The following is a 27,350-nucleotide window of genomic DNA, read 5'->3' on the forward strand; positions in this document are numbered from 1 at the left end:
ATGTGGGATCTTCCTGGACCGGGGCACGAACCCGTGTCCCCTGCATCGGCAGGCGGACTCTCAACCACTGTGCCACCAGGGAAGCCCTCGTTGAGCTTTTTATTTGCACTTCCCTGATGATTAGTGATTCTGAGCACCTTTTCATGCGCCTGCTGGCCATCTGTATGTGTTCTTTCTCCCTGATAGAGTCCCATATGTTGAGTAAGGCTTGAATACACGCATAAATTTTGTCTGAATCGTTTTATTTTTAAAGTTCCTTTCTACTATGAAATCGGATGATCCCTAAACTTTTGAATTTTGAATGCTAGCATTACCACATGTGTGAGGCTTACGTTCGTTTTCAGTATGTATGTTCAGATGCCTGGTGAGGCTTGCATATTGAGTATGAGCTTTGCCGCTCTCGTTACATTTGTGAGGTTTCTCTCCAGTGTGGATTGTTTTATGTTAGTAAGATGTGAATGTCTTGTGAGGGCTCTGCCACACTCATCGCATCTGTAAGGTTTCTCTCCAGTGTGAGTTCTCTCGTGACCCCAAAGTTGTGACCGTTCAATAGAAGCCTTATCACACGTATTACATGTAGAAGGTTTTGCTCCTGTATGAATTCTCTGGGGTGCCAGAAGGTTTGAACGCTGCGTAAAATGCTTGCCACACTCGTAACATCTGTGGCTCCTCCCCAGCATGCATTTTCTGATGTCTACTAAGGTGTGAAAACTGGGTAAAGGCCTTGCCACACTCACGACATTTATATGGTTTCTCCCCGGTGTGCATTCTCTGATGATTTGCAAGGTGTGAATTTCGACTAAAGACCTTGCCACACTCAGGACATTTGTAAGGTTTCTCTCCTGTATGCACTCTCTGATGTGTAGTGAGATTAGAACACTGGTTAAAGGCTTCGCCACACTCACTGCATCTGTAAGGTTTCTGTCCAGAATGAATTCTCCTGTGATTCCTGAGGTTTGAGCTTTTGCTAAAAGCCTTCCCACAGTCATTACAGCTGTAAGATTTTTCTCGAGTGTGTGTTCTCCTGTGCTGCGCAGGTGACAACGTGTTTTCCACACTAGGAGGAACTCTGTGAAGCGGTGAAACTGAGGAACCACTGCTGACGGGCTTCTCAGCTTGACCGCACGCATACACTTTCTCCTCAGCTGCACATCTCTGCGGCTGAGCCGCCTGGGCCTGCAGCCTCACTCCAGGTCTACTTTCCAAACACTTGAGATCTCTGTTTCTAGCAGCGCCGACGTTATTCTTCGTTGTTAACGAACTTCTTATGGATGGCTTGTCGTGCGTGGAATATTCACGTGCATTACTTCTTACAGAAACACTCTGAGGAAGATTAATTAAGGACTTCTTATCGTGATCTTCTCCATGAGTGAGATTTTTGTTATGGGTCAAAAGTTCTTGTCATTTCTTGCATCACATCCCCACTCACTCTCACACTCCTGCACATCTGCACAGACTTCCTTGAGGTCAAAATCCTTGATGCCATGACTTTTACTTCTTTCTAATGTCACTAGATGACCTAATTCTCCTTTAGTAATGTCCTCTCTTGGTGATAACTCCTTGATTGCAAATCCAGCAGAATGGCTTCCTATTATATAGAGTTGGAAAATATTTTATGTTGAATTAGATAATTATACAAAAAATAATACAATGAACACAGAAATTCTTCAAGCATGGTCTTCAAACACTACTGTGATATAGTTTTTTTTAGTTTTCTTTTTATACATTTTCCCATATTAATGTTTTCTCTGATCTTAGATAATTAAATTTCAAGCACACACACAATGTACTACACATATTTTTTGCCAGATAACTGGATAATTAAATGATCCTCCATAATTAGAAAGCTTATCTATTGATACGTACTGGCTTATAGAAGTGGAAGCATAAAATCAAAATTGAGATTTGAGACTGTCTTCCCTAATCCTTAAATTTATAATAATGTTTAATAACATGAATATGATGCAAGAAAAAATATTTTTACGAATCTGTACATCAAAACAATACTTGATAAAACATTTTTGTAAACCATGATAAATCTAGCAGGTAAGTTAGTAAGTAACCACCGTTATACAAAATAATAGTCTCTGGGGCTTCCCTGGTGGCGCAGTCCGCCTGCCGATGCAGGGGACACGGGATCGTGCCCCGGTCCGGGAAGATCCTACATGCCACAGAGCGGCTGGGCCCGTGAGCCATGGCCGCTGAGCCTGCGCGTCCGGAGCCTGTGCTCCGCAACGGGAGAGGCCACAACAGTGAGAGGCCCACGTACCGCAAAAAAAACAAAACAAAATAATAGTCTCTGGAATTTAAAAGATTTGAGTAAGCACCAAAACAAAAACAAAAAAAAAACAAAGAATTTTCATTCCAGAAGGAACACACGATAGGAAAAATTAAAAAATATCTTGATAAGCACTGAATTTTGAAACATCAGCTTCAGGTCAACACACATATGTATGAAATTTAAGAATTAGGGAAAACTGTCTGAAATCTCAATCATGATGTCAAGCCTGCAGTTCTGTAACAGCCAGTACATAGTTCAACTACCTACTATCACTTAATTATAGTTATATGGCAAAAATATATGTATATATAGTATATAATCCATGCTTTGAAATTTTGTTATCTAAAGTCAGAGAGAACATTTGTACGGAAAAAAATTACAAAAAGACAACAGCCAAAATATAATGTAAGCCAAGGTCAATCTCATAATAAATATGACCAAAAAAATGACATATGTTATTAACTAAAGGTAACTTTACAGCCCTTACTATATGCCATGCAATATTTCAAACCCCATAACAGCATTAATTAATTATTCTTGAGCTAAATTATCACACATTTTCATAGAAAAATAAAGCGCCTGGGACTTCCCTGACAGTCCAGGGGTTAAGGCTCCATGCTCCCAATGCAGGGGGCATGCGTTCGATCCCTGGTCAGGGAACTAAAATCCTGCATGTCACGTGGCATGTCCTTAAAAAAAAAAAAGTAGAAACAAGAATAAAGGACACTGGGACTTCCCTGGTGGTCCAGTGGGTAAGATGTCATGCTCCCAATGCAGGGGACCCAGGTTCGATCCCCAGTCGAGGAACCAGATCCCGCACGCATGCCACAACTAAGAGTCCACATGCCACAACTGAGAAGTGCACATGCCGCAACTGAGATCTCGCATGCTGCAACTGAGTCTGCAGGCCGCCAAGTGAGAAGTCCGCATGCCACAACTAAGAGCCTACATCCTGCAACAAAGATCCCACATGCCAAAACTAAGACCCAATGCAGCCTAAATAAATAAAAATAAAGGACCCAAAATGCTTACACATCTATCCCTAACTCAGAAAGGAAATTCAAAGGCCAAGGTTTGAACCTGGATGTGCAGAATAACATTGACATGTTCATATGTATTAAGCAGCACCGCCCATCCAGGCAGTACAGATTTTAAGAGGTCCCAGGTAATACCAGTTTCTTAGAAATGTTTCTAGGAAGATAAGGGCAGTGAGTTGTGTCACTTATACTGTGACTGTTCTACCATTCCCAGATGATAGGAGTCACGTCCAGCACATGTTGATGTACACAGTGACCAGACCGAGTCGCTGATCTGAGCAAACTGTACTGTGTGCCAGTAGGGGTCCTTCCTTATGCAGTGTGTGGGGTATGGGGAGGGGTGTGGTCTTATGGGAACTGGGGAGCCCAAGTGCTAAATATTGACACAGTACTAAGAAGTACCAATAGAGTTCACTTAGACCAAGAAAATCTGAGGGAAGGCCAGGACTGCGATTTAACAAAGCAAGAGTGAAGTAGTGGGCAATGTGGGAGCACTGCTTGTGCTTGCAAATCTATGGGAAGAGGACTGTACTGCAGCAGATGAAAGCCTAACCTTGGGAAAAGAACTGTGGTAGCAAGAAGCATAAACATGACTCATTCTATGGAAACTCTATTGTTGGTATGAAGGAAATGTGGAAGATATTAGGAAGACAGAGAGTGCTGTTATGGGAAGACTGTAGGTTTACATCTATTCCAATATTTGCTCTAAACATGATCAAGCTGAGTATCCCACAAATTCCATTCCTGGGCATATATTATTTGTTCCGGAAGATATGTACAAGAATGTTCTTTGCGGGACCTAAAAGCAAACCCTGGAGAATGAATGAACACATGTGGATGCAATAAAACCCTCTCAAGGCTACAGCAATGGAGGATAATCATGGTTGCTGGATGATGATCTCTTGGCAGGGGTGACAGGCTGACTGGTGGAAACAAAGCTAACAGGAGGGTTTTGCCAACGTTTAAACTCTTTGTGGATGTGATTATATTTGGTAAGAATAACTTGTGAACTACATTATATATTTTTAAAATAGAATATCAATTTTAGCATGAATTTTCAGTGCAAATATCTTTGTTATAGATATAACAAAGTAACAGAATCTCTTAAAAAAAGAGATTTTTTTAATAAAAGTAATAGAATCTCTTTTGCTGGAATTGTTTAAAGTATTTGAAATCACATCTTTGGATCTTTTAACATTATAATCCCAAATATCTAAGAGACATCAGATGAGAAGTGCTCTTACTATTTTTATTACTATAGATAATACTTACTCTTATAATGAATCAATAGAAAATAACATGTACTTATCCAAAAGTAATGAATTTTTTAAAAAATAGATTTATTTATTTTTTTGGCTGTGTTGGGTCTTGGTTGCTGCATGCGGGCTTTCTCTAGCTGCGGCAAGCGGCGGCTACTCTTCATTGCAGTGTGTGGGCTTCTCATTGTGGTGGCTTCTCTTGTTTCAGAGCACGGGCTCTAGGCTTGTGGGCTTCAGTAGTTGTGGCACAAGGGCTCAGCAGTTGTGGCTCGTGGGCTCTAAAGCGCAGGCTCAGTAGTTGTGGTGCACGGGCTTAGTTGCTCTGCCTCATGTGAGATCTTCCCGGACCAGGGATCGAACCCATGTCCCCTGCATTGGCAGGCGGATTCTTAACTACTGCACCACCAAGGAAGTCCCCAAAAGTAATGAATTCTGACTTCAGAAACAGCAACAGAAAACGGTACCCTGAAGGAGCATTACTAAATGACCCAGAGCACAGAATGATTTGTATGGACAAGTGTTGTTCACAGCAGGGTTTAAGCATAGAAACAATTCTGCGAGTGCCATGTTGATCCATGGCAGAGTTCTATGTGCAAAGATGTGGTTGACAACATAAGCAGCCAATTAACAGCCTGAAGAACAGGACGATAATAGGATGTATATCAACAAGGACCAGGTGACTTTTGATAAAACTGTAAAGACAACTGGGAAAAAAGAGGCTTCCTAGAAATATGTAGTACAAAGAATGTAAGAAAATTTCTGGGAAACAGTAAGTGTTAGAAGCGATGATAATGAGGAAACCATGGAGTGTACAAAAATTACCTACTTCCTTAAATAAAATGAGATATTTAAATATTAGTATACCATGATGTGCAAGAAGAATCTAGACAGGGAGAATAATTATTAGAATAAATTATTTGTAGCAAAAATCCCAAAACATTGAAATTAAAATAGAAATCAAAACTTATTTATAGGGACTTCCCTGGTGATCCAGTGGTTAAGACTCTATGCTCCCAATGCAGGGGGCCCAGGTTCGATCCCAATTCAGGGACTAGATCCACCCATGCTGCAGCTAGGAGCCTGCATGCCACAAGTAAAAAGATCCCACATGCTGCAACGGAGATCTTGCACACAGCAATGAAGATCCAGCATGCTGCAAGTAAGTCCCAGTGCAGCCAAATAAATAAATAAATATTTTTTAAAAACTTACTTGTAGAAAACTCTGGCAAGTCAATTGAATGTTATCTCTGTGGCTAAGACAATAACTACATTTTAAAAGTATGTTCTGAAGATATGAAAAATTCTCTATTTATAAAATGCCATAGATTTAATTGAGGAAAATATGTGTTAAAACAAATGTGATACCATTAAACACCTAGGACAATGGCCAAAATCCAAAATATGGAAAACACCAAACATTAGAAATGACGTGGAGCAGCAAAAACTTTCATGCATTACTGATGAAAATGCCAAATGGTAGAGCCACTTTGGAAGAGTTTGTGGTTTCTTACAAAACTAACATAATCTTGAATATGATCTAGCAATCACACCACCTGGAAGTTACACAAATGAGCCAAAAACTTCTCTGCATGCAAAAACATGCACATGAAATAGAACGAATAATCCTAAAATTTGTATGGAATCAGAAAGACACCAAATAGCCAAAGCAATCTTGAAAAAGAATAAAAAAGGTGAAGGCATCACATTCCCTGATTTCAAATGATGTTACGAAGTATCATAATCAAAACAGCATGCTATTGGCCTTAACACAGACACATAGGGGCTTCCCTGGTGGTGCAGTGGTTGGGAGTCCGCCTGCCCATGTTGGGGATGCGGGTTCGTGCCCCCGTCCAGGAGGATCCCACGTGCTGCGTAGCGGCTGGTCCCGTGAGCCATGGCTGCTGGGCCTGCGCGTCCGGAGCCTGTGCTCCACGACGGGAGAGGCCACAGCGGTGGGAGGCCCGGATACCACAAAAAAAAAAACAAACAAACAAACAGTCAATTGAAGAGAATAGAAAGCCCAGAAATAAACCCATGCATATTCAATCAATAAATTCACAACAAAGGAGCCAAGAATATGCAAGAGGGAAAGGACAGTGTCATCAATAATTAGTATTGAGAAAACTGAAAGGCACATACAAAAGAATGAAACTGGACCACTATCTTACACTATATGCATAAATTAACTCAAAACAGAAATAAATACTTGAGTGTAACACCTGAAAAACAAACTTCTAGAAGAAAACAAAGAAAGCTCCTTGATATCTTGTCAATGATTTTTTGAATCTGAAATCAAAAGTAAAAGCAAAAGAAACAAAAATAAACAAGTAGGGGCTTCCCTGGTGGCACAGTGGTTAAGAATCCGCCTGCCAATGCAGGGGACACGGGTTCAAGACCTGGTCCGGGAAGATCCCACATGCTGTGGAGCAACTAAACCTGTGCGCCACAACTACTGAGCCTGCTCTCTAGAGCCCCGAGCCACAACTACTGAGCCCTCGTGCCACAACTACTGAAGCCCACGCACCTAGAACCCGTGCTCTGCAACAAGAGAAGGCACTGCAATGAGAAGCCTGCGCAGCACAGCGAAGAGTAGCCCCTGCTCACTGCAACTAGAGAAGGCCCGTGTGCAGCAATGAAGACCCAACGCAGACAAAAATAATAATAATAAGTAAAATAAATATTTAAAAAAAAAATAAAATAAAATAAACAAGTAGGTCTACATCAATCTAAGAAGTTTGTGGACAACAATGGAATCTATCAACAAAATGCAAAGGCAACCTAAAGGTTGGGAGAAAATATTTGCAAATCATATATTTGATAAGGGACTTAATATCTAAAATGTATAATGAACTCACAACTCAACAACAAAAACAACAAAAATTCTGATTAAAAATTAGGCAGAAGATCCAAACATACTTTCTTCCAAAGAAATCATACAGATGGCCAACAGATACATGAAAAGACGCTGAACTTCATTCATCATCAGGGGAATGAAAATTAAAACCACAATGAGATATCACCTCACAATTCTTAGAATGACTTTTATTTAAAAAAAATAAAATAAAATAAGAAATAACAAGTGCTGGCAAGGATGTGGAGAAAAGGGAACCCTTGTGCTCCGTTAGTGGGAATGTAAATCGGTGCAGACACCATGGAAAACAATACAGATGTTCCTCAAATAAATAAAACAGAACTAACATAATATCCAGCAATTCCACTTCTGGGTATTTACATGAAGAAAATGAAAACACTATCTTAAAAAGATATATGCATCTCCTGGTTCATTGCAGCATTTTTTTTTTTTTTTTGCGGTACACGGGCCTCTCACTGTTGTGGCCTCTCCTGTTGCGGAGCACAGGCTCCGGACGCGCAGGCTCAGTGGCCATGGCTCACGGGCCTAGCCGCTCTGCGGCATGTGGGATCTTCCCGGACCGGGGCACGAACCTGTGTCCCCTGCATCGGCAGGCGGACTCTCAACCACTGCGCCACCAGGGAAGCCCCACTGCAGCATTTTTAAAAAAATATTTATTTGTCTACGCCGGGTCTTAGTTGCAGCACGCGGGACCTTCGTTGTGGCATGTGGGATCTTTCGTTGTGAGCATGCAGGCTCCTTTAGTTGCAGCATGCGGGATCTAGTTCCCTGACCAGGGATTGAACCCAGGTCACCTGCATTGGGAGCACTGAGTCTTAACCACTGGACCATGAGGAAGTCCCACTGCAGCATTATTTACAACAGATGAGTAAACAACCTAAGTGTCCATAAAAAAATAAATGGATAAAGAAACTGTGAGATGTGTATCTATACACAATGTAATATTATTCAGCCATTAAAAAGAATGAAATCTTGGGCTTCCCTGGTGGCGCAGTGGTTGAGAGTCCGCCTGCTGATGCAGGGGACACGGGTTCGTGCCCCGGTCCAGGAAGATCCCACATGCCGCAGAGCGGCTGGGCCCGTGAGCCATGGCCGCTGAGCCTGCGCATCCGGAGCCTGTGCTCCGCAACGGGAGAGGCCACAACGGTGAGAGGCCCGCGTACCACAAAAAAGGGCATTATGCTACCTGAAGTGACATGCAGAAAGACAAATACCTTAAGATTTCTCTTACATGTGTAATCTTAAAAAAAAAAAAAAAAACAAACCTAAGGACACAGAACAGATTTCTAGTTAACTAAGGCGTGGGGTGGGGAGGTTGGGAAAAATGGACAAAGGGGATCAAACAGTTTTTAAAAAGTTGTTAATGTGCTGCTTTCTATTTTCTATACCCTAGGAATTCAAAAAACGTATTTATAATAAATGATGCATTTTTGTTTGTTTTTTACAGAAAAGCTAATTACAGATATCAATCACCAGTGCTGTATTTAAAGCAAACTACATCTAATTTTTGAATTTTCACTTTTTGGCATTATCCACATCATGAATTTTCCTACTAAATGCATCCTGGTAACAAGCCAGGATGGACAAAAAAGAAACAAATACACTTTAGCTCCACTTTATTAGACAGATATTAGGAAAAGGATCAACTAAGACACTATCATCTTCCCAAAGGATTAAGTCAATGGAAGGTGGCTTTCCTGTCAAATGAGGTGACACTGTGCCCCCTAGACCAAGGTTTCTGGGAGTGAAACATTTTTATCTTGGTCAAATAGGTATTATATGTTGAAAATTACTTTTGTGAACAGGAAATGTAAAGCCAAGATGAATGTGGCCAGTAGAGAGCAGCCATGGCGGGATCTAAGGAGAGCAGCATGGGTGTTGTGACCAACATGATTATTTCTGCAAACACAGTTCTCAGAGGCTGCAGGCAGGTTGATATTAGTTGAAACGAAAGCACTCCCAAGTGGGCCTAAGCACCTTTCATCCCAGAAAGTTAAGACTCAGGAATTCATATGGCTAACCTGAAGGCCTCCCAGTCATGAAAATCCATTTTGGGACTGTTAACTGTGGATACTACAGAAACCTCGTATACAAAAAAAAAATCTAAATAAATAATATCTCCTGCAGCCTTTAAACCTCTGCACCCTAAAAGTGAACAGGAAACATACAGAATATAAAAAATACTTGCCAACCATATATATATACGTATATATATATCTGACAAGGCACTTATATTTAGAAGATATAAAGAACTTTTTACACTCAATAGAAAGACAAATAGCCCAATTTAAAAATGGACAAAGGATCTGAGCAGATATTTCTCCAAAGAATATAGAAAAATATCCAATAAACACACAAAAAACAGATGTTTAACATAATTATTCAATAGGGAAATGCAAATCAAAACCAGAATGAGATACAGCTCCACACCCCTTAAATGGCTGTAATCAAAGAGACAATAACAAGTGTTGGTGAAGATGGGGAGAAACTGAAAAATTCATACACTCACTCCTGGTGGAAACGTCAAATGGTACAGCTGCTTTGGAAAACAGTCTGGGGGTTTCTCAAAAGATTAAACAGAAAATTACCACATAACCAAGCAACTGCACTTTGGGAGGGAGGGAGAGATGAATAGGTAGAGCAGAGTATTTTTAAATAATGAAATTACCTTTTATGGTACTATTATGCTACAAACATGTCAGTATATGTCTAAACCTATAGAATGTACAACAGCAAGAGTGAACTCTAACATAAATATGGACTTTGACGTGTTAATTTGTGTCAGTGCAGGTTCATCAGTGATAACAAACATACCACTCTCGAGTCGGGTACTGATCACTGGGGAGGGCCTGCATGTCTGGGGTAGAAAATGCACGGAAACTCTCTATAACTTCCATTCAATGTTTCCGTGAACTTAAAACTCCTTAAAAAAAACAGTCTATTAAAAGAAGGTGTATGTGTTCATAGCAGGTACTAACGAATATGAAACAGAGTAAGAGGAATAGCTCAGACTAGTTTTTCAAAAATTTCTAGAGGTTATACAGCTTTTGGGGAAAGAAATGTTAAGTCATAAACACTCAAGATTAAGAAATCCTGTAAAATATAAAAAAAGATATTTATTCATGAGTCCACAACCCCAAATTGTAGGTATAAAACAAACAACACTAAGAATACCATAGAGCTTCCCTGGTGGCACAGTGATTAAGAATCTACCTGCCAATGCAGGGGACACGAGTTCGAGCCCCAGCCTGGGAAGATCCCACATGCCATGGATCAACTAAGCCTGTGTGCCACAACTACTGAGCCTGCACTCTAGAGCCTATAAACCACAACTACAGAGCCTGTGTGCCAACTATTAAGGCATGCGCCTAGAGCCCATGGTCCACAACAAGACAAGCCACCGCGACGAGAAGCCCACGCACCACAACGAAGAGTAGTGCACTGCAACGAAGAGTAGTGCTCGCTCGCCGCAACCAGATAAAAGCCCGCGTGCAGCAATGAAGACCCAACACAGCCACAAACAAAATACATAAAATAAATAAATTATTTTAAAAAAGAATATCATAAAAAATATGGAACTAATGATTGAATAAAAAAAATGAAGGTCATTTATAACAATGAAATTTACAAGACTAAAGTATCAGTGGCTTGAACAAAACAAATAACAATAGACTTTTAAAACGTCAGCATCGACCACAACTAGAAACAAGAAAATTATGAAATGAAAAAGCTCACCAGTAAAGGCAAACATACAGTAAATGCAGGAAATCATCCACACACAAAGCTAGCACGGAGGCAAAAAGACAAAAGTAGTAAAATCAGCTATATCCAAAATAAGCAGTTAAGGGATACACAAAAAAACAATTAGATGTAAAATATGCTATCAGGGACTTCCCTGGTGGCGCAGTGGCTAAGAATCCACCTGGCGATGCAGGCGACACAGGTTCAAGCCCTGGTCCGGGAAGATCCCACATACCGTGGAGCAACTAAGCCCGTGCACCACAACTACTGAGCCTGCACTCTAGAGCCCGTGAGCCACAACTACTAAGCCTGCATGCCACAAGTACTGAAGCCCATGCGCCTAGAGCCTGTGCTCCGCAACAAAAGAAGCCACCACAATGAGAAGCCCGCACACTGCAGCGAAGAGTAGCCCCCGCTCCCTGCAACTAGAGAAAGCCCGCGCACAGCAACGAAGACCCAATGCAGCCAAAAGTAAATAAATAAAAATAAATAAATTTAAAATATATATATATGGTATCGAAAACAGTAATCATGAGGAGTAGAGTATAAATGCAGGGCTGTTAAAATGCATTTGAGATTAAGAGCTCAGCAGCTTAAAACCATCACGTACATGGAGCCTGCTGTACAAAAGCCTCATGGCCATTGCAAACCAAACATCTACAACAGATAACACACACAAAAAAGAAAAAGGAATCCAAATATAACACTAAAGATAGTCTTCAAATTGCAGGAGAACAGAAGAAAGGGAAAAAATGGCCTACAAAGACAAATCCAAAATAATTAATAAAACAGCAGTAAGAATATACATATCGATAATTACCTCAAATGTAAATGGAATAAATGCTCCAACTAAAAGAGATAAAGTGCATGAATGGATACAAAAACAAGACCTGTATATACGCTACCCACAAGAGACTCACTTTAGATCTAGAGAAACACAGAGACTGAAAGCGAGGGGATGGAAAAAGGTATTCCATACAAATGGAAATCAAGAGAAAGCCAGAATCCCAATTCTTATATCAGACAAAATAGACTTTAAAATAAAGACTGTTAAAAGAGACAAAAAAGGACATGACATAATGATCAAGGGATCAATCCTAGAAGATATAACAATTACATATGCACCCAACATAGGAGTACCTAAATATGTAAGGCAAATATTAACAGACATAAAAGAAGAAATCGACAGTAACAATAGTAGAGGACTTTAACACCCCACTTATATCAATGGACAGGTCATGCAGACAGAAAATCAATCAGGAAGCACAGGCCTTAAATAACGTATTAGACTAAATGGACTTAACTGATATAGAAAGAGCACTCCATCCAAAAGCAGCAGAATAGACACTCTTTTTAAGTATGCATGGAACATTCCCCATGGATAGATCACAAGGCAGTCCAAAAAACAAGACCTGGTAAATTTAAAGAGACTGACTTCATATTAAGCATCTTTTCTAACCACAACACAGACTAGAAATCAACTGCAACGAAAAAAACTGCAAACAACGCAGACATGGAGGCTAAACAATATGCTACTGAACAACCAATGGATCACTGAAGAAATCAAAGAGGAAATAAAAAATACCTAGAGGGAAATGAGAACAAAAACACGATGATCCAAAACCTATGGGACACAGTAAAAGCAGTTCCAAGAGGGAAGTTTATAGCAATACAAGCTTACCCCAGGAAAGAAGAAAAATCTCAAACAACCTAAACTTACACCTAAAGTAACTAGAGAAAGAAAAAGAAACAAAACCAAAACTTAGTAGAAGAAAAGAAATAATAAAAATCAGAGCAGAAATAAATAAAATGGAGACTAAAAAAGACAAGAGAAAAGAGAAGGAACCAAGATGATAGAATAGAAGGACGTGGAGCTCACCTCCTACCACAAACACATCAACATGTGGAACAAGTCTCACAGAATAGCTAGTGAATGCTGGCAGAAGATCTCAGACAACCAAAATTGCAAAAAAGGGACTTCCCTGGCAGTCCAGTGGTTAAGACTCTGCCCTCCTACTGCAGGGGGCACGGGTTCTAGCCCTGGTCAGGGAACTAAGATCCCGCATGCTGCACATGCTGGCCAAAAAAACAAAAAAATTGCAAGAAATATCACCACGTAACCAGGTGGGATGAAAAGAAAGAAAAAAAGAAAAGAAGGAATCGGAACAGCACCTGCAACCCTGGGAGGGAGATGTGAAAGAGGAAATGTTCCCTCACCCTGGGAACCCCTTGACTGACTGGGATATCAGCTGGGACAGACAGACAGCTTCAGAGGCTCAGAGGGGTGCGCACCAACCAGCCCGTGGCAGGCAGAACAAAGCCAGCACCGACGATCCATGCCACCTCACTGCATTCCCCAGGCCACGATGCATGTCTGCTGGTGCACGAGGTGACTGGGTGCTGAAACCTGAGCTTCAGAAGACAGACCCAGGGAGTGGACTGCAGTTGGCTGCACGGAGACAGGCTGCAGGGACTGGAGTGTGGTACGTGCCACAACTGGGGGTGTATACAGACGGAACCAGGGCCTGCCACAGAAGTGCCACTGTTAACGGGTATATGAAGGGGAGGGGAAAGGCCCCTGCCATGGCAGCCTAACTCTTGGCAAGCTCACAGCAGGTGCAACTCCACCTCTATGAGCTCTCGGAGCACGGAAGCACCAGCGTGTTACCCATGTGCAGAGGTAAGGCTGAAATCAGAGCCAATCCCCAGGGGCCATGAGATTTAGGAAACAGGACTGAAATCTGAGCCCACTCTCTGCAGCTATGCAATCCGCAGATTTACTCTGCAGCTGCAGCCCCACCAGTTTTGTAAACTCAGCGTCTGCAGGACACCCAAGAGCGTTACGGGTGCTCCCGTGGCTGGAACAGGTCCAGTGTTAGCAGCTTTGGGCTTTGCGGGTGCGTGCATGGAGAGGCAGGGCTGAGGTCTAGGCTACTTCTGCACCTCCTGCACTGGGTCCAGAAGGGCGACTACTGTGGTACCGGCACATGACTTTAGTGGATCTGCACTTAACAGATCTTCGCTGGTGACTTTATGAACACAGAGCCTGAGGGTCACCAGGGCCAACTGCTGGCATTCACACGGCTGAGGTGGGGCCGAGGGAAATGCCAACAAGAGTGTACTCTGTGAACCCGAACAACGGGTGACAGGCAGCACCACAGAGCATACTCGTCAGTGGACAGCTCCTGCGGAGGAATACTCAGCGGCTCCTCTCCCAGCAGCAGTACTCCAGCCTGGCCTACCTCACCCTGAAGCTCAGAGACAGATATGGGAGCTGCTACTCCAACAACTGGGGAGCACCCTGCCCCCAAGAGGGCTGAGACAAATACAGAGCAAAGAGGAGGTCCTGCTCCACATCCAGCGCAGGCTCTGGTCCCCACAGCACTAGTCACACCACCTATCACGGGGATAATAAACAGCACACACTGAAGAAGGACGTGGCAGGCATGCACGCTGAAATCAGCCCTGGCACCAAAAACATCACACTCATGCAGGCTACACAAGGATGCTCTCACAGAAAAACGGCCCTCCAAGATCATGGTAGTAATAGATAACTTATCTCCTTCAATCACAGGGTGAGAGAAATATAGGTAAAATGAAGAATCAGAGGAACCACTTCCAATTCCAAGATCAAGAGAATTCCCCTGAAAGAACAAACAGTGAAACCAACCTCTCCAGTGTAACAGGCTCCAAATTCAAAAAGAAGATAATAAAAATAGGAAGGAATTAAGAAAGGCTATCGACACAAAGGCAGATTACTGTAAAATGTAACTAGAAACTATACAGAGGAACCAAGTAACATTAGAATATTCATTTGCCAAGATGAAAGCTGAGGTAAAGGCAACAAAGAGCAAAATGAGTAATGCAGAAGAACGAATAAGTGACCTGGATGATAGAATAACGGAAATCATCCAACCAGCAGAGCAGAAAGACAAATGAAAAAAAATGAAAGCAATATATGAGACCTATGGGATAATATAAAGCATGCCAATATCTGCATAATAGGGATCCCAGAAGGAAAAGAGAAAAGGGGATTGAAAATGTATTTGAAGAAATAAATGAAACAGACACTAAAAAAAAAAATAGAAAAGATCAATGAAACTAAAAGCTAGTTCTTTGAAAACATAGACAAAATTGATAAACCTTTAACCAGACTCATAAAGAAAAAAAGAGAGAGGGCACAAATCAATAAAATCAGAAATGAAAAAGGAGAAGTTACAAATGACACCACAGACATACAAAGAATCGTAAGAGACTACTACAGACAACTATACGCCAATGAAATGGACAACCTAGAAGAAATGGACTAATTCTTAGATAAAATCTCCCAAGATCGAACCAGGAAGAAATAGAAAATATGAACAGTCCAGTTACCAGTAATGAAACTGAATCAGTAATTTAAAAACTCCCAAAGTTAGAAAAGATACATGCACCCCAATGTTCACTGCAGCACTATATACAATAGCCAAGACATGGAAGCTACCTAAACGTCCATCACCAGATGAATGGATAAAGAAAATGTGGTGTATATATACAATTGAACATGATGGAGCAATAAAAAGGAACAAAATAATGCCATCTGTAGCAACATGGATGGACTTAGAATTATCATACTAAGTGAAGTAAGACAGAGATAAATATCATATGATATTGCTTATATGTGGAATCTAAAAATTTAAAAAATGGTAAGAATGAACTTATTTACAAAACAGAAATAGACTTACAGACATAGAAAACAAACTTATGGTTACCAACGGGGAAAGGGGATAGGGGAGAGATAAATTAGGAGTTTGGGATTAACATGTACACATTACTCTATATAAAATAGATAACCAACAAGGACCTACTGTACAGCAAAAAGAACTATACTCAATATTTTATAATAACCTATAAGAGAAAAGAATCTGAAAAAGATTATATATATATATATATATATGTATAACTGAATCCCACTGCTGTACGCCTGAAACTAATAACAACTTCATAAATCAACTACACTTCTATTGAAAAAAAAACTCCCAAAGAACAAAAGTCCAGAATTAGATGGCTTCACAGGTGAATTCTACAAAACATTTAGAGAAAAGTTAACATCTATCCTTCAGAAACTATTCCAAAACATTGCAGAGGAAGGAACACTTGCAAACTCATTCTATGAGGCCAGCATCACCTTCACACCAACCAGAAAAAGATATCACGAAAAAAGAAAATTACAGGCCAATATCACTGATGAACATACATGCCAAAATGCTCAAGAAAATAATAGCAAACTGAATCCAGCGATACATTAAAAGGATCATACACCACAATCAAGTGAAATTTATCACAGGGATGTGAGGATTTCTCAATATCTGCAAATCAATCAATGTGATATACAAATTAACAAACTGAAGAATAAAAACCTTATGATCATCTCAACAGATGCTAGAAAACCTTTTGACACAATTCAACATCCATTTATGATAAAAACTCTCAAAAAACCAGACACAGAGGGAACATACCTCAACATAATAAAGGCCATATATAACAAACCCACAACTAGCATCATACTCAATGGTGAAAAGCTGAAAGAATTTCACCTAAGATCAGGAGCAATACAAGGATGCCCACTCTTGCCACTTTTATTCAACATACTTTTGGAAGTCCTAGCCACAGCAATCAGAGAAGAAAAAGAAATAAAAGGAATAGAAACTGGAAAGAAAGAAGTAAAACTCTCAAGCTTTGCAGATGACATGATACTACATATAGAAAATCCTAAAGATGCCACCAGAAAACTACTAGAGCTCATCAATGAATTTGGTAAAGTTGTAGGATACAGAAATAATACAGAAATCTGTTCCATTTCTATACACTAACAACAAAGTATCAGAAAAAGAAACTAAGGAAACAATCTCATTTACCATCACATCAAAAATAAATAGATAAATATTTAGGAAGAAACATACCTAAGGAAGTAAAACACCTGCACTCCAAAAACCATAAGACACAGATGAAAGAAACTGAAGATGACACAAACATATGGAAAGATATACCATGTTTTGGGGTTGGAAGAATCAATATTAAGAATCATTTTTAAAATGACCATACTACCAAAAACAATCTACAGATTCAATGCACAAATGGCATTTGTCACAGAACTAGAACAAAAATTTTTTACATTTCTATGGAAACACAAAAGACCCCACATAGCCAAAACAATTTTGAGAAAGGACAGCGATGGAGGAATTGTGCTCCCTGACTTCAGACTATACTATGAGATCATCAAAACAGTATGGCACTGACAAAAAAACAGACACACCAATCAATGGAACAAGATAGAGAGCCCATAAATAAACCCACGCACTTATGGTCAATTAAACTATGACAAAGGAGGGAAGAATATACAATGGAGAAAAGACAGTCTCTTCAATAAGTGGTGGTCAAACTGAACAGCTATATGTAAAATAAAGAAATTAGGACATTCTCTAATACCATATACAAAAATAAACACACAATGGATTAAAGACCTAAATATAAGACCATAAACCATAAAAATCCTAGAGGAAAACATAGGCAGAACACTCTTTGAAAAACTGCAGCAATATTTTTTTGGATCTGTCTCCTAAAGTAATGGAAATAAAAGCAAAAATAACCAAAGGGACCTAATTAAACTTAAAAGCTTTTGCATACCAAAGGAAACCATAAACAAAATGAAGACAACCTAATAAATGGGACAAAATATTTGCAAGTTATATGACCAATAAGGGATAATATCCAACATATATAAACAGCTTATACAACTTAACATAAGAAAAACATAAAACTCAATTAAAAAATGAGAATAAGAACTGAGTAGACATTTTTCCAAAGAGGAAGTGAAGATGGCCGATGAGCACATGAAAAGATGCTCAACATGGCTAACCACCAGGGAAATGCAAAGCAAAACCACAATGAGATATCACCTCACATCTGTCAGAATGGCTATCATCAAAAAGAACACAAATAACAAATGCTGGTGAGGATGTGGAGAAAAGGGAACCCTCCTATGATGTTGGTGGGAATGTAAATTGGTGCAGCCACTGTGGAAAACAGTATGGAGGTTCCTCAAAAAACTAAAAATAGAACTACTATATCACCCAGCAATACCACTTCTGGAAATATATCCAAAAGCATGTTAGGTGCTCCCATAGTTACCGACTTCCAGAGAGAAGTTATCCTCACTCAGGGAGAGCAGGTTCCTGTAGGTCTCCAGCATCACGTCCCTGTACAAGGTCCTCTGAGCAGGGTCCAGGCATTCCCACTCCTCCTGAGAGAATTCGATGGCCACATCCTTGGACGTAAACAGTCCCTGAAAGGAAAGCACATTTCACCAAGTGGACAAGGAGAGATTTCTGAGTTTGACACAAACTTACAGAAACAGACACGTGTAAGGACTGACTTGTCTGGGGTGAATGTTCTGACTGATCCATGTAAGATAATTTTGAGCAAGTTACGCTTCTCTTTATGTAACCGAGGTGAAATGCATACAACATAAAGTCAACCATTTTTAAAGTACCATTCAGTGGCACTTAGTACATTTATAATGTTGAACAACATCATCTTTCTTGTTCAAAAATATTTCAATCATCCCCAAAGGAAATCCTTTACCCATTAAGCAGTTGCTTCTTTCTCCCCCATTTGCCTCAGTCCCTGGACACCAGTAATGCAATGTCTCAGTGGATGTACCTGTTTGGGATATTTCCATGTAACTGGGATGGTATAAAATGTGACCTTTTGTCTGGTTTCTTTCACTGTGAATAATTTTTTTGGCTCAGCCATGCTATAGTTAGGTATCAGTACTGCTTTCCTTTTCGAGGCCGAGTAATATTCCAATGTATGAGTAAACCACAGATTATTCACTCATCCTTTGATGGACATTTGGGTTATAACCACCTTTTCTCTAATATTAATAGTGCTGCTGGAAGTTTCACGTAGAAGTATGTGTTTGAATACGTGTTCTCAATTCTTTTTGGTATTTATCTTGGAGTGGAATCACTAGGTCACATGGTTTTGTTTTCCACAGTGGCTACAACATTTTACCAGCAATGTATCAGGTTCTAACTTCTCTACATCTTTACCAAAACTTGTTCTTTTCTGTTTTATTATAGGCATCCTATCGTGTGTAAAATGATATCTCATGGTGGTTTTGATTTTGCATTTTACGAATTTCGTTGAACATCTTTTCATTTGCTTGTTGATTACTTCTATATCTTCTATGAAGAAAGGTCTATTAAAGTCCTCTATTTTATAATTAGATTCTTTGTATTTTGGTTCTTGAGGTACAGGTGTTCTTGAGGTATAGGAGGTAAAGGAGTTCACCTTTCTTCTGTTTACAGTGGATAATTCCAATTAACCTATGTTCAAGTTCACTAGTTCTTTTTTTTTTTTAATTTATTTATTTTATTTATTTTCGGCTGCATTGGGTCTTTGTTGCTGTGCACAGGCTTTCTCTAGTTGCGGAGAGCGGGGGCTATTCTTGGTTGCAGTGCGCAGGCTTCTCATTGCGGTGGCTTCTCTTGCTGCGGAGCACCGGCTCTAGGCCCGCGGGCTTCAGCAGTTGTGGCACACGGGCTTCAGTAGTTGTGGCACATGGGCTTAGCTGCTCCACAGCATATGGGCTCTTCCCAGACCAGGACTCAAACCTGTGTCTCCTGCACTGGCAGGTGGATTCTTAACCACTGCGCCACCAGGGAAGCCCCAAGTTCACTAACTGTTTATTCTGATTGTCAATCTGCTGTTGGTACTTTTGAGCTCTAGAATCTGCTGTTTACAAATTTCAGTTTTGGTACTTTTCAGCTCTAGAATTTCTAACTCTAACTCTTTATTGATGTTTTCTGTTTCTTGACACAATGTTCTCCTACTTTCCTTTAGTTCGTTCTCCATGGTTCCCCTTAAGTCTCTGAGTATGATTCAGACAGTTGATTTAAAATCTTTATTTAGTAACTGTAGTGTCTGTGCTTCCTTATGAACACCATCATTAACCCGATAATCATGCTCAAGCTTCCGATTCTGGAGAAATTCTTAGAAATCTGTAGTAAAGTCGGCATGCTCAGAAGCAGCCACTATGACCTGTTATTTTATCACAGTTAAAACTGTACAGGACCAATGTGTCTTCATTAAGAAAATGCTCCATGAGGATACAAAAAAAGAAAGTCAACTCTAAGTGTATTAACACGAAAACAAGTCTAAGATATATGGTATGTAAACATTTAAATGTGCAGAATAAAATCCCATAACAAAATTTTATTAAGGAGTACTTTCTAAAATCACACTACCATATATAAATGCATTTTTGTAAGATTTGCAGTGGGGATTAACAGTGGTTTCTGATGGAGACAGTAAGTGACAGTGTAAGATGCGACAGGGAAGGGGATATTTTACTTCTTAGTCTCTAAACTGCATCGCTGTGTGTAGCTGAACCATGAAAATATATACATGAGATGTTTAATACAAAAAAAATAACACTGAACAAGAACTAGTAAAATTATAATTCACCTCCAGCCTTTCTGATGACAGAAAGTTCTGCTCTTATGTCTTGGCTAAATTATAACCATTTTTATCTAAAACACCTGCTGCATGAGAGTCCCTATGTGAACACTACAGGCTCTGTGAGATGAATATTTTGTAAATAATTTAAAGAACGCTTATTGTTAGATGACACCCTACCCATTCCTTAGGTCTGTTTCGAAACTTCCCATTCTATTTTAAAGTGTTCATATTTTAGAGCCAGAAACACACTGACTGACTTCTTTAACTTCCAACACACTTATAAAATCTGACAAAGCAAGTCTCCCCATATCAGTCTTCCTTCCCAGACCTCCTCAGGTATCTGTGCACAGCAGTACATCACTTACACATGTAGTCGCTTTCATCCTGGGTTACGTGGAGATGAAGGGGCACCCAGAAGGGTGCACTACACAACCCTCACTGCCCTACCTCACTGACACCACAGAGCCGACTCCCCATCTCCAATCCACGCCTGAGCATAAAACCTTTCACGGATGACCACCTGAAAGGGGGCTCTTCCCAAGTTCCCCGTCACTGGGTTACAGTGACATGGAATCAGGGAGGTGAGAGGAGACTGAGGGAAGGCCCTGTGTGTGAGTAAATCGGACATTTCAGAGACAGAGAAGATTAATGAGCCCAAACTGTGTCATTTTAGGAAGGAGAGAACAAATCAACAAAGAATATGACTTTTACCTGTGAAAGCTCCATTCCTTCTTCTTTCCTCCTCCTCTGAATTTCCTGTTAGATTCTTCAGGTAAGATGATTCTGTGGGAGCGAAATACGCTGTTTAATGCTTACAACCAACATACCCCCCTTCTAGCATCCGCCACAAAGCTACCAGAAGGAGAACCTTAACGTGGGGGAAAGACAGTCCTTTGCTGCCAGCTGTTAACACGAGGGATACAGGGACAATAAACTTCTACACGAAGATCAATTAGTGAGCTTGTCACCCACTTCTTCAGGAAGCCCTCCCTGCTGCCAAAATGCCCACTTGACTGCAACTGCTCCGTCCTTTGTCCACTTGGCACTAATGCAAAGGACAGTGCCTCCTCCAACTCCTGCTCTTCCGGAGGCAGCCAGCGTCCGGCGACCGGTCGGCACAGGATGTGGAAGCTTGTCCCTGTTGTTAACTGGGAGCAACTCTGGAGGGGCCACCCCAGCTCCAGAGCTCCCTGCTGGAGCGATATTGAACAATTTGTCCCGAGGGTGATGGGAAACCATAAAAGATTTAATGCCAAGAGATGATGCAATCAAACTTATGATTTACTCCTGATACAGACAAGCTGAGAAAAAGGTATGCCTCCATCTCTGGGCCTATGCTCCTGCCTCTTTTTTAAGCATTTTCCATAATTGCTGGAGGACTGGAATATGTGTAAAATTTCAATTATAACCAGGCAAACTGCTCTCCTCTATCTTCTCCATGTCACAGGTGGGTACACTGAGGCTCGGAGGGGGAGTAACTTTACCAAGTTACCCTGAAGAAGTCTGAGTTGAATGAACAGAACTAGGTGCAAGTGGCAGCCTGGATAGGTTTAAATAGAAAAGGTTTAAAAAAAAAAAAACAAAAAAACAAAACAAAACAAAAAATAGAAAAGGTTTGTCCTAATTCCAGATTACCTTTCATATTCCTGAGCAAGAGAAGCTTCTCTTTCATGGTTTAATCAAATTCAAACATTTAATTCCTCTTTTCCAGAAAACGTTATAGTCAAAAAATATGAAATTACAAATAGTTATTCCTCCAGAAAAACAAGAAAGAGGGTCACCCGTGGACATGAGCCCTAACAATCTCTTCATCATGAACACATGGGTTCTGTGGGAACAAAGTTTCACATCAATCTAGAAAAGGCTGGAACCTGGGGCCCCTGACTACAGTGCCTGCACCTGGACAGATGTGTCCTGAACACAGAATACAAAGAAGCCATAAGGCACTAAAAATAACTGCATACGTGCACAGCTCGGGCAAACAGCTTATGAACAATAAGAAACAAAAAGGCCAAAACCCAACTGCCACTTCTGAGGTGCTGAGAGCAAAACCACCACCCCCCATCAGGGGGCGAGCAAGGGCACCTGTTTCTTGTTCTCGCTCACTTGTGCCGCAGCACGAGTCCCAATAAAGCTTTGCCTGAATTCTTCGTCTGGCCTGTTATCAATTTCTACTGATTAGAGTCCAAGAACCCAGGTCAGTAACAAATCCAGCCCATCAGTTAACATCTGCACAGAAAGGACAAAGGGGACTTGGGGGGATAATCTACTTAGTTGGACACTTAAACTCAGAGCTCACTAATTGAGCAGATCACCTGAGGGAAGAAAGAAGCTACTGAGTACTAAACTAACTGGTTAAACTAGGTTTTGAGTGTTAAAAGACGATCACCACCCTTACCACATGCATAGTGAAGTTATTTAGCAGACATCAAAGAATAGTTCCAATATAGGATACAGTAGAAAGCGTATAAACCTCATAATCTGAACAATGAAATTTAGAGTGAAAACAATTTGGACATTTAAAACATACCCAATCGCTTCTGAGATTAAAGTTAAAACAAGTGTGAGGATATATCAAATCTTAAAAAGATTGACATGAGCCATAGTAAGGCAACAGTACAAAAGCACGGTGTGGTGGCACAAATACTTCCCCCCATTTCTTAGAAGGGAAGAGAATGACCCTGAACTGACTGACCTAAGAATCCGCCCTCTGGAAGAACGGGGCTTGCAAATGGAGTTATCATCTGAAGCAATGATTAGAAAATGCAGACGCCTCAAACACCTGCTTTTGCAACTGTCATTCTCTTCTGCATAATTTAAACATGTCAAAAAATGTTAAAGAGATTAGCTTAGAGACACCACTTAGTATTTCACAACTTAATATTCCATATTTAATCAACTCAATACTCACCTGGGTTTGGGTTCCCGCTTTCTCCACCACCACGCGCTTTGTTTCCTGTATATGTCTCCCTGGGTCCTCTGTTTCTCTCCTCTCCTTTTGTGTCCATTTCTGTGTTTCCTCCTCTCTGTTCATACGCATCATTTTGTTTCCCTCCCTCTCTATTCTTCCTCTCAGACTGTTAGGCCTCGCTCTGTTGAAATCTCTGTTGCAATTCCTGTCGTTCTTTCTCCCCAAACGTTCTGATGCCTCACTAACTGCATATACTTCTGCCTTTGTATTCCGTCTCTGCTCTCCCTGGAGGGAGGTCAAGGGCGATCCACCTCCTGAGTGAGGACTTAACGGAATGGGGCGGGGGGGGCGGGGGGAGAAGGAGGGGAGCCGGGAGTCATACAAAGGTTTGAGAAAGGAAGTCAGACTAGGAAAACGTCGCTGCAGGAGGTCAGTGTCTCTACGGACTGAAGGCAAAAAGTTTGGGCCGGTACCTGCGTCAGAACGATTTTAACCGGAACCGGACCCAGACTCCCAGGACCGAACCGAGTCTTCTGGCGACGCCGCGACAGGCGAAAGGGGCGGACTCAGAGCGAGAGAGACGACCGCCTTCAGAGGTTTTAATTTGCTGGGACACCCTCGAAACCCAGGTATGGAGAAGCGGGGCTTGGAGATCGCATAGCGCACTTACGAACCAAAAAACCGACTCACTCACCCGCGGGCGCCAGTCTGACCGCAGGATCCGCTTCCACGTCGCTAGGTAATTGCGCGTGCGCATGCGCACCACCGGGCCAGGGGGCGGAGCCGCCTAGGGGCGCATCTCGGACGCTCCGGAGGGTGGAGGCCGCGTCTCTGGTGGTGCCGCCCTGCGGACGCCGGGTCTGGCCCTCGGACCCGCTCCTGGGAGATTCTGGTCTGTTCCTCTTCTCTCCTGAGAGGCTCTGCTTCTCTACTTCGGATCCTTTGAACGTGTCTGGTGTCCTCTGGACCCAGGTTAGGTGCAGAGCAGTTACAACTTCTTATTTCAATTAAGCGACAGCCTGAGTTTTAGAGTAGGTGATGGAAACTGGAGTGTGACAGGAAATGCAAAATTGTGCCTGTGCGGAATGTGCAATTTTATACTTCCCTTCAGAGCATAACTTTTTCTTGTGTTCCCCATTCACTTGGAGGCATCAAATATCAGAATTTCCCTGTGGCCTAGTGGTTAGGATTCTGGACTTTCACTGCCCGGCGAGTTTCAGTCTCTGGTCGGGGAACTGAGAGCCCGCAAGCCCGGCAGCACGGAAAAAAAAATCAGAGGAAAATTTTCAACCCCAAATGTGTCATTGTATGAGGGACTCCTTTGGAGACTGTGAGCAAGGAGTTGGCTGCACTCAGGTGCTTGAGAATCAAGCCTTATTAAATAATTCAACCATATTTTAATTATTTTTTACTCTTTGACCTTTGTCTGACTATAGGATGTGACAAATAAATCCATTTCTTGTCATTCTGATAGGAATTTCCATTTCCCGAATACTAGTATCTCCACTATAGGTTTTGCTACTTATTAACTTTTGTTACGCACTTTGGCATATTTCTGAATTTTTAACTTCATTGATCTACCAGTCATGAATAAACAGGTCTCCTACGGATAGCCACTCTTTTTTGCTTCTCTTTTGTGGCTATTCTTACTTGTTCTTTATTCTGTAAGATTTTCTCGATAACATTGCTAGCTTCAGAAACTGAGTGTCTATATCGGGAACAGGGTAAGTTTATAAATTAGCTTAAGGAGAATTGACCTTGTTATAATACTGAATTTTTTACCCAGGAATGTGATGTGATTTTCCATTTGTTTATATCCGCTTTCATATATTTCAGGAATGTTTTATAGTTTTCTTCACATAGGTTTAAAAAGTTTGTTAGATTTACTCCCAATTAGTTTATTTCATTTCTGGTTATGCTTTTCTAATTAAAGTTTCTTGCACTATAACTTGTAAAATGATTCTTTCTTGCACCTATGAAAGCTACTGTTTTTGTATATTTATATAATCTTCCTGACTTATCTTTTGTAGATTTTCTATCAATTCCTTTGTGTTTCCAGATGTATGATTGCATGATCTGCAAACATAGTTTTATATTTTTCTTTCCCATTCTCATGCCATTTTAAATCGCCCTGGCTAAACCTCCAACACATGAGAAATGAATTGAACAGGTGATCATATGCTTTTTTTAGTGTGGTTTTCTAACCTTAGTGGAATAACTCTAGTGCTTCCCAAAGAGCAAGATAATCACTTCATTTTGACATGTTAGAAAAAATGCATCAATTCCCAGTGTTGAGTTTAAGTTAACATACGTACAAGTTCAATTCTTCCAAATATATGTTTTTGTAACTATGAGTAAGATCCCGATTTCTCTTTATACCCACTACTACGATGTACTATATTAATGGATTTACAAACACTGAATCATGCTTGAATTCCAGACATAAAATTCACAGTCATCTATTATTTTGCTATATTTTATTTTAAATATTGCCATCTGTACGCAGGTGTGAGATCTTTCCATAGTATTCTTTTTGGTACAAACTTTAGGACATTTGAGTATCAGCATTTTATTTGATTTATGTAAACTATTTGGAAATTGTACTTCCTCTTTAAGGCTTGAATTGAGTACATAACATTGGCTTATCTGTTCTCTAAAAGAATGGAAGAATCTACCTGCTAATCTGACCCTGGTGCTTTTATTTGTATGGGACTCATAAAACTCTCCCTTACCTCTATGGATATTCATTTGTTTAGACTCCTATTTCTACTGGAGTCAATACTGGTAGAATATATTTTCGTAGAAAATGTCCATTTCATCTAGGCTTCGCAGTTGATTTGTATTGATTTGGAGAAATGGGGCAAATATTGTCTAATCTCAATTATTGACTCACTGTCTTTCTTTTGTGCTAATTAAAAATTCATTGTACTGAAAAATTTAAAAATTTAAAGTCCTTGATTGTGTGATTCCATTTCTTTGCCCATAAATGGTGGTATTTCAGGGGTCCTCAGAGATTTCAGAAAGCGTTACATTTGGGGTAAAGGAAATTCTCAGGGAGGCAGGGAATCCACTGAGACACATGTGCTGCTCTGTGGGTCTTCCATGGCTCAGACCTCAGTATTTCCTCCTCCGTCCACATGATACCCTGTCTGCCACCAGGAATAATGGAAAAGGAAGAATTTCTCCCCTTTTGGATATGCTCACTAGAAATTCCTAATAGATTCAAGAAATTTCAGTTTTTCAAAACTATTCCCAGCTCCTATGCTCAAATGTGAACCGCCATTGCCACTCAAGTTGAAAAGACGATTGGGACTTCCCTGGTGGTCCAGTGGTTAAGACTCCGCACTCCCAATGCAGGGGACCTGGGTTCAATCCCTGGTCAGGGAACTAGATCCCACATGCCACAAGAAAAAGATCCTGCATGCCGCAACTAAGACGTGGTACAGCCAAATAAATATTTTTTTAAAAAAGGTGAAAAGATGATTGAAATTCTTTGAGGAGATGAGGTCATAGGAACACTACACCATATCCCAGGCTCTGGCATCCTCCCTCACACACATGCTTCGGCTGTTTTCATCATTATATTGAGCTCAGTTTGGGCAGCAGGAAGCAGTTTGTAAGTGTTTTCTATTTCAGACTGAGAGACAGATTCTGTATAGTTAGGTGTATCAGGAATCTGGGTAGGTGGGCATGTCTGGAGCTGCAGTCCAAGGACAATACCATACATGAAGGAGGAATAATTCTT

The 27,350-nt window shown here is 40.8% G+C and overlaps 2 pseudogenes; one reads left to right on the plus strand and one right to left on the minus strand.

The window, feature by feature from the left end:
• The window catches only part of LOC137214765 (zinc finger protein 665-like), a 349,647-nt pseudogene that overhangs the window by 71,917 nt on the left and 250,380 nt on the right, over positions 1-27,350 (plus strand).
• LOC137214827 (zinc finger protein 677-like) lies at positions 88-23,883 on the minus strand (annotated as a pseudogene).

Source organism: Pseudorca crassidens, chromosome 20 (genome assembly GCF_039906515.1).
Source record: "Pseudorca crassidens isolate mPseCra1 chromosome 20, mPseCra1.hap1, whole genome shotgun sequence".
NCBI classification, from domain to species: Eukaryota; Metazoa; Chordata; class Mammalia; order Artiodactyla; family Delphinidae; genus Pseudorca; species Pseudorca crassidens.